This window comes from Pteropus medius, unplaced genomic scaffold, assembly GCF_902729225.1.
Source record: "Pteropus medius unplaced genomic scaffold, Ma_sr-lr_union100, whole genome shotgun sequence".
Lineage (NCBI taxonomy): Eukaryota > Metazoa > Chordata > Mammalia > Chiroptera > Pteropodidae > Pteropus > Pteropus medius.
In genome coordinates this window covers 18,362-27,041 of record NW_024352780.1, presented here as the reverse complement: position 1 = coordinate 27,041, position 8,680 = coordinate 18,362, and the positions used below count along the sequence as shown (strand labels likewise).

The 8,680-nt window shown below is 41.7% G+C and overlaps 1 long non-coding RNA gene across 1 annotated transcript; it reads left to right on the top strand.

Annotated features, from left to right (window-relative positions):
* The first annotated feature begins 329 nt into the window (after window positions 1-329).
* On the top strand, window positions 330-7,660 carry LOC120589544 (uncharacterized). Its single transcript, XR_005649523.1, has 3 exons — window positions 330-722; window positions 4,018-4,090; window positions 6,961-7,660. It is a non-coding gene; the product is annotated as an uncharacterized LOC120589544 (long non-coding RNA).
* The last annotated feature ends 1,020 nt before the right edge of the window (window positions 7,661-8,680 follow it).

The window sequence follows — 8,680 nt, the reverse complement described above, 5'->3', positions numbered from 1 at the left end:
TTTTTAAGCCCTAAATCCCATTCCTCATTCTGTCTTAAACACAGAGGTCCATCTTTCTCCTATTCACTACCTGTCAACCCACTGGTCAGGTGTGCAAGCGGGGAGTACAGAAGCAGAAAGCTTGCTGTTAGAATGTTACGTTCCTATGGGTGATTACCTATGTTCCCATGGGCAATAGCCAGTGTTCTCATGGGAGATGGCCAAACAGTAATTTTCAGCTTATATACAATTGATTATTTTTCATGCCACGCAAGCAAGCAGGGTTGTCCAGTTTCAGGTTTTAATTATCCTTTAACCCTTTCACATTTCAGCAGGCTATTACACTAGCACTAAAGATTAGTCAATCTATTTTTTTGCTTCACATTATAGAGAAACTAAAGATGTTCCTGTTCTTTTGTCTACATGTAATGGGGAATTGCTTCTACCATAATTCCAGTTTGCCTGTCTCCTAGGCTAAGTGCCCCTTCAATAGTTATGCTAAATAGTGGAAAGTCTTCCAGAACAAAGAGATTTGGAGATTTGGCGGGCTCTTTTTCAGATCCTGCCTTTTTCCATGCCCCTCCTCCCTCGCTGATAAAAGATGCTGAGGCTTGAAGGTGTACTACAGTTGAACATGAGAAAAGTAGAAAGTCGCCATTTTGTTGCGGTGCCAGGAAAATCGCTGGGATATTATCTCCTGGAAACTACTGTAGCTGAGCTATCTGGGACGTGTGTCGGCAGAGGTAAGCAGTATATTTGTTTACCTTGTTAGCCTTTTTGCTCGATTTCTGCAAGGTCTGGGAGAATTTAGAAGAGCTGACTGACTTTTTCCTCTCTAATACATTTAGATGTGCATGAAAACTATTCGTAGAGGGAAGCTATTTGGACTTGGTGACTCCCAGTTTTCTATATTGAAACTTTCCTCGCAGTGGTTATGGTTTTCTGTGCTTTTGTCTTTCGTGCTGTTATAAGAAGGAAATACCATGGGGGATAGGAAGCCTTGGCTTCTTTAGCCAAGCTGTAAAAAGCCTTAATTGTTTTTGTCTTTGCTAAAGTTATTCTTTATTAGAAAATCTTTTAATTTGGAAAATATTTATGGAAACTCATGATAGCAATTGCTTCATTAATCTTGGTAGAAATACCACATTTTAAAAATGAATGGATAGAAGCAAAATGAAATATTAAGCTTTTGAATTAATACTTCAAAATATACTTGTTCTGGGCTGAGTAAGTAAAAAATGGAATAAATCGTTGGGGTTACATTGTGTAGGGTGCATCTTAAATTTTTTGTTTTCCTAGTTTCCTCTTATGGTAAAAGCAAACATTAACAGTATGGACCAAGAGTTGTTAGTAATCTCTACAGGAAATTTCTTTTGTTCTGTAGGTTTCTCCTTGTCTGGTCTTTGGGGTGATCTGCCAGGTTCCCAAAAGGTAGCAGTACCTTGCGGGTTTTGTAAACAGCCTTGTTTAATATTTACCAATTTGTCTAGTTCTCCTGCCTTATCCCTTATTAGATGTTGGAAGAGATTTTAAAGGATGTAAAAGGTGATCAGAAATCTGACAAAAATGGAAGCTGATTTTGTAAAGTCGATCAGAACTACAAGGACAGTGTCAGCATCTTCCAGGGTCTTCCTGCTGAGTCTGTTAGAAATGCAAACACAGGCCAGTACTGCCTGAGGCAGTTTGAGTCAAACTAAGGAAAAGTAATGGAAAGGGTCACTTTTAAAAACAGCAAGTCTCCTTTGTCTATCCCTAATTGTCTTTTCCTGTCCCTCTTAAAAATGTGGAAGAAGTATTAAAAAAAAATTTTGCATAATCACCTTATAAGTAGACTTGAAGAACCTCCAAGCTAACAGCTTCTATAGAGATGATAATTGGTGGAGAAGTTTTGCCTGAAAAGAGAGATTTGGAGATTCCAGCTCTTTTGTAGATCTTGCCCCTTTCCACGCCCCTTCTCCATCTCTTTGTGGTAAAGGATGGCCGTGTTGAGATTTTCTGTTAAGTGGATTTGTAATATAGGATTTGTAAGATTCCGTTAAGTGGATTGAGAAAACTAGAAAGCTGCCATCTTGTTATGGCACCAGGGGAGTTCACGGTTGGGATGCTGCTAGCTCCTGGAAACAGCTGTAGCAGAGCGATGATGTTGGAGTGTTGGCAGAGGTAAAAAGTATCTTTGTCTATCCCGTCGGCCTTTGTGTTCTGTATATGCTGGGTTTTGGAGAATGTCGAAGTGCTGCCAGTCTTTTTCCTCTAATACATTTAGGTGGGCACGAAAAATATTAGTGAAAAGAGTGCTTGGACTTAGTTTCCTGCCATTTTGATGAGGGCCCATTGTAAAAACACAGGTCCTCATTTTCTATCCCCGTTCCTCTTTTCCCTGTCTCAAAAGCTGTGAAAAATAACTAAAAGATCTTAGCATAATCACCTTAGCAATAGACAGGCACCAAGAAGTATAGGAGTGAAAAACTTTCCAATATATCAGTCACAGGGAAGTGATATCTTCAGGCGCCAGCCCCCAGGAAAGCACTGACAGCCACCAGGAAAGCACTGACAGCCACCAGGATGCAGATAAGGAAACTGCCTGCTAGGCCCTGTTTGATCTAAGTTTCCCTGGAAACATTTATCTTTGTGTAAGACGTTTACAGCCAACATCTGCTTTCTGTAATCCGCTCGCTAGCTTGTTCAGCAGACCAGCAGGATATGGTCTTAAGCTTTATAAGCTGCTTCCTCTGTAAGTTCCGGGCTTATCTCCTCTGACCCTACATGGTAGAGAGTCAGTCGCCGGCTGGCTAATAAAGGCTCACAATGCATCTCAATTGGTTCCGTGGGTCTTAGAATTGATCGCGCCCCAATAGTAGGAGCCCAGTAAACAGCTTTGACCTGCCTCCCACTTTCTACCATTGCTTTCTGGGTTGCCTCAATAAAATTTACCTGCTGAGCTCTTCTCATTTTCATGCTTATGTAAATCCCAGGTGGACATATAATAAAATTCTTAGTCACGGTCTGCAGTCTTAGGCGAAAATTAAAAGTGGTGTGAGGTCATTGTCTCTTGTAAGTTTAGAGTGGCAGTTTAAAGTATGCGTGAAGCCAGCTCGTGATTAGATACTGAAGGGTTTTCTATGGATTTGACTGGCTGTTTGCTTCTAGGTGGTGTTGAGGTACAGCAGGGTAAGAGGCTGGGGTCAGCCATAAGGTGAGGTTTTGGGGCCTCGGGGACAAGAGTGCTGGGTAGGACCCGGGAGGGTGGGTCTCGGTGTGATTTGCCAATCATTGTGAACTCAGGCGTCAGTGCTCTGGTCTGCATCCTGGGCTAAATCTTAGGTACACTCCACCGTAACTGCGCGTCACATCTATGTGACCGAGCATGGACACATGTGGCCAGGCATGAGTGTTGAGTCACATTCTTGCGACCCAGCATGAACCCAAGTATTCCTTCTGCAGACAGACTTTGCTCTGCCTTTTCAATAAGCACACTGGAGTTTTCTCAAGGCTTTCGGAAGCACCTTTGCAGGAAGGTAGTCAGTGTACCTTTGCAGACCCCAGGTGGTGGGCGGGGGGACTGCAGTGAGAGAAATGGGGCGGAGAGGCTTTGCCTGCAACATTGCTGTGGGGTGTTGGGTGGGATATTGAACTTCATAGGACCCAGGAGAGGAATGGTTTGATGTGGAAAACTTGGTCATGTTATTGTTTACTTGAGGTATAAGATAGGGAGGGTGACTATTACTTAAAACTTGTTTATCTATCTTTTGCTTCATAATATACAGAAACTAAAGATGTTTGTGTCTATATCTAATGGGGAATTGCTTCTACCATAATTCTAGTTTGCCTGTCTCCCAGGCTAAGTGCTCCTTCAGTAGATATGCTAAATAGTGGAGACATCTTCCAGAACAAAGAGATTTGGAGATTTGGCGGGCTCATTTTTAGATCTCGCCTTTTTCCATGCCCCTCCTCCCCTGTTGATAAAAGATGGTTGGGCTTGAAGGTATATTTTGTTGAATTTGGGAAAACTAGAAAGTTGCTTTTTTTTTTTGTCTCCAGAATTAATGGCCGGGATACTACTAACTCCTGGAAATTGCTTTGGCTGAGAGGTGTTGGACATGTGGCCCAAGAGGTAAGCAGTATGTATATTTGTTTACTCTGTCAGCCTTTTCGGTCGATATCTGCAGGGTTTGGGATAAATTAGAAGAGGTAGCCGAGTTTTTTCTCTCTAATATGTGTAGATGGGCACGAAAACTATTTTGAAGCCAAACTACTTGCACTTAGTGTCTCCCAGTTTTCTTTACTGAACCTTTCCTCGCAGAGCCGGTTATGTTTTCCTGTGTGTTTGTATTGTCTGCTGTGATAAGGAAATACTATGGGGATAGGAAGCCTGGTCTTTCTTGGCTAAGCTGTAAAAAGTCTTATTGCTTTATGTCATTGCTAACGTTATTGGGTTGATGATCAATTGTTTGTATTGAAAAACCTTTTAATTTTGAAAATATTTTTGGAAACTCACAATAGCAATTTTTTCATTAATACTGTTAGAAATAAGAATAAATGGATAGAAGCAAAATGAATTATTCTTAAGCTTTTGAATTACTTCTTCAACTTTTTGGGTATTATAATCGATGGTAATATCAACATCAGGGTAAAAAGGTGGAAGGGAAAAAACACGTTTCCCAACAAGGCGTAACTTTTAAGAAATATCGTTAATAGAACATTTGGAGAATCAGTTTTGATCTCTTAGTCTGGGCAAGGCAAGTCAAGAATGGAGTAGATTGTAGGGTACATCTTAAATTTTGTTTTCCCGTTTTCCTCTTATGGTAACTGTAAACATTAACAGTATGGACAAACACTTTGTATTATTCTCTGCATGAATCTTCCTTTGTTCTGTAGGTTTCTCCTTGTATGGCCATAGGGATGATCAGGCAGTTTCCGAAATGGTAGCAGTACCTTGCAGGGTCTGAAAACAGTCTGGTTTAATAATCAGTAATCTATGTAGTTCTTCTGCCTTATCCCTGTTTCAGAATGTTGGAACAGATTTCAAAAGATGTAAAAACATCAGAAATCTGACAAAAATGGAGGACGATTTTTCAAAGCCCGATCATAATTACAAGGAAAGTCTCAGCATTTTCTAGGGTCTTCCTGCTGAGTCTATTAGAAATGAAAATACAAGCTACTACCGCCTGAGGCATTTTGAGCCAAAGTAAGGGAAAAATTTGAAAGTGCCAGTTTTTAAAACACAAGGTCTCATTTGTATGTCCCTAATCCTCTTTTTGTGTCCTTAAAAATTGAGAAGAGGTACTAAAATACCTTAGCGTTATCACCTTATCTGTAGACAGGAAGAGGCTACAATCTAACATCTTCCACAGATATGCTAATTGGTGGAGTAGTTCTGTCTGAACAGAGATTTGGAGAATCCCTTCTCTTTCTTAGATCCTGCCCCTTTCCACGCCCTTCCTCCCTCCTCTGTCGATAAAAGATTTCTGCTTGAAATTTCAGTTAAGTGGATTTGAGAAAGAAAGCTGCCATCTCGTAATGGCACCAGGAGAATTCATGTTTGGGATACTGTTAGCTCCTGTACACAGCTGTAGCAGAAATGATGGAGGAGTGTTGGCAGAAGTAAGCAGTACCCTTCCTTGTTCATCCTGTTTTCCTTTGTAGTCTATTTCTGCAGGGTTTTCGAGAATGTGAAGTGCTGTCAGGGATTTTCCTCTAATACATTTAGATGGGTGTGAACCATTAGTAAAAGTGAGAACTTGGACTTTGTGACTCACACTATTTATTGAAAGTTTCCTGCCTGTTTGAAAAGGGCCACTTTTAAAAATACAGGTCTCCACTGTGTATTTCTGTTCTCCTTTCTCCCGCCTCCTTAAAAGTTGCGAAAAATAAAAGATCTCAGCAATAGAAAGGCTCCAAGTAGGAGCCCAGTAACCAGCTTTGACCTCCCTCCTACTCTGTACCATTGCTTTCCGTGTTACCTCACTACAACTTACCTGTTGAGCTCTTCTCATCTTCATGCTTATGTAAATTCCACGTGAGTGTATAATAAAAATCCTAGTCCCAGTCTGCATTGTTAGGTCTAAGTTAGAAGTGGTGTGAGTTCATTGTCTCCTGTAAAATTCGGTTGGCAGTAAAAAAACATTTGTGAAGCTAGCTCTTTGTGCGGATTTGACTGGCCGTTTGGTCTCAGGAGGAGTTCAGGTGCAGCGGGGTAGAGGGTGGGGTCAGGCATGAGGTGAGGTTTTAGGATCAGCGGGACAAGAGTTCTGGGAGTGCTGGTCCTGGGACAATTTGCCAGTCTGTGAACTCAGGCTCGAGGGATGTGGTCGGTTCCTGGGCTAAATCCAACGCGATCCCTCCATGCTTTTCATCGCCTACCTTTGAGTCACATTCACGTGACCGAGCATGGACACATGTGACCTGGCATGACTCTTCCCGTTCTTGCGACCCAGCATGAACCACGTATTCTTTCTGCAGGCAGACTTTGCTCTGCATTTTTATTAAGCACAGTAGAGAAGTTTCAGGAGGCTTTTTTCGTGGTTCCATTGTGGTGAGGCAGTCAGTGTCCCTTTGGCTCCCCCAGGTGGTGTGTGGTGGGACTGCCATGGGAGGGAAAGGTTCATGAGAAGCTCCCTGTGTGCAAGGAATGGTGTGGGGTGTGGATAGAAGGTTGATCAGAGGAACTAGGAGAGGATTGTTTTGGTGTGGAAAACTCCGGTTTTTGTTATTTGTGATGTAAGATAGTAAGCGTGCCTAGAAGCACTAAAATTGGTTTATCTATTTTTTGCTTTATATTATATAGCAACTGAAGATATTTGGGTCCATCGGTGTACAGGTAATGGGGAACCGCTTCTATCTTAATTCTAGCCCGCATTTCCCCAAGTCTAACGATAACTTTCAGAGATTCCGATTGATGGAGACAGTATTTGTGAATAAAGAAATTTGGAGAGTTTGGATCCTGCCTGTTTTCATCCCTCCTCCCTCCTTTGGTTTTAAAAGATGCTTGGGCTCGAAGGAGCATTTACATTGGATTTGAGAACTAGAAAGCTGCCATCTGCTTAGGCACCAGGAGAATTAATGGCTGGAATACTGCTATCTCCTGAAAACTACTGTAGCTGAGAGAGACCACAGGTGTGTTGGCAGAGGTAAGCAGTGTATCTATCCCATCAGCCTTTTTAGTATATTTCTGCATGGTTTGGGTGAATTTAGAAGAGTTGCCAGTCTTTTTTACTAAGATGTTAAGACGGTTGTAAAAAAAATATTTGCGAAGCCAGCTACTTGGAATTAGCCACTCTCGGCTTCCTTTGTGGAAACTTTCTTTTCATGGGTGGTCATTGTTTTCTGTGACTGTGGCTTTTGTGTCATTTTCATAAAAAAGGAGATGCCTTAGGAGATGAGAAATGTAAACACAGGCCACAACTGCCTGAGCAGACCGAGCTAAACAAACAAAAAACATGGAAAGGGCCACATTAAAAAATACAGACTACAGTTTTCTAGCCTGGCTCCTTAAAAATGGTGAAGGAAAGATAAAAAAGCTTTGGCTATAATCATATTAGTAGTAGACACCGAAACTGCTAACATGAGCCTGGTAACCGATCTCGGTCCTCCTTCCATTCCCCGTATCAGTGTTTTTAGGGTTGACTAACACGACTTAAAAGTTTCCATTCCTTGTCTGCAGTGTTTGCTAGAAGGTATAAGTGGTGTGACTCTATCGTACCTTAGATGGGCAGTTAAAATTATTTGCTTCCTTTTTGGAGCTCTAGGGTTGTCTCGATTGAGCTTTTCCTTCCATAAATGATCCTTTCCTCCCCTACATCTGTTTTTTTGTGTGTTCTTTGCCATAAGGAGGTACTGTAGGGATAGAACAGAATCATAGTTCCCTATGAAACTGCTATTCCAGGTGGCCTCCGGGGTTCAGGAGTGAAATGATCCTCTATACATTGCTGTCTGTGGAGACGATGTGGGTTGTTCTCTTTATACCAGATGTGATTTCTTTCTGTCTTGTCCATGTTATAAGATTTTGGTTTGGTGTCAACCATCTGCAAGGTGCACTGATCCTGGTGCACCTGGTGGCTGGCCTTGGCAGCTCTCAGGGGAAGGTGCCATGAGGGGCCTCAGCCCAAGGGACCATTCTCAACTCCACCTTTCATTACCTTTCAATGCTGTATAAGTGCTATTATGGTAAAGCTCACTCAGAGCCATGAAAGAGCTGGTTTGTGGTCGGAGGGGATCTGAGACACCCTGTGCACTCCACCATCCTGACAGCCTGTGTCAGGAAGGTCTGTAATCTTTGTTTCTGGGAGCAATCCTTTGAATCCTTGAGGGCTGCCTTCTTTGCACTGTTTTGTGGAGTTGTTTCCTTTCCTCCGTTGAGCAGGGAGGAGGCTCACCTGTTTGAGTCACTATCAGAATCTAAAATCCTACCTTCGACGGCCAGTGGATCCTTTGACTTGGATTAACTTCTAAACAGGTAAGACATTTTGTTTCTTTGGATGTTATTGCTGGTTTTTAATATTTGATTGTCTTAAGACTTGATTTGATTAAATGGACTTGTTATCATGAAATGTATTTACTGGATTCACAGAAATAAAGTTATGTTTTCTGTTATAATTGTGTCAAGAAAGTAGGGCACGTATTAATGCACTTTGAAATCTCAGTTCTAACAAATCTAGGTACAAATAAACGGTTTATAGGTAAAACATTAACAGTTATTGCATTG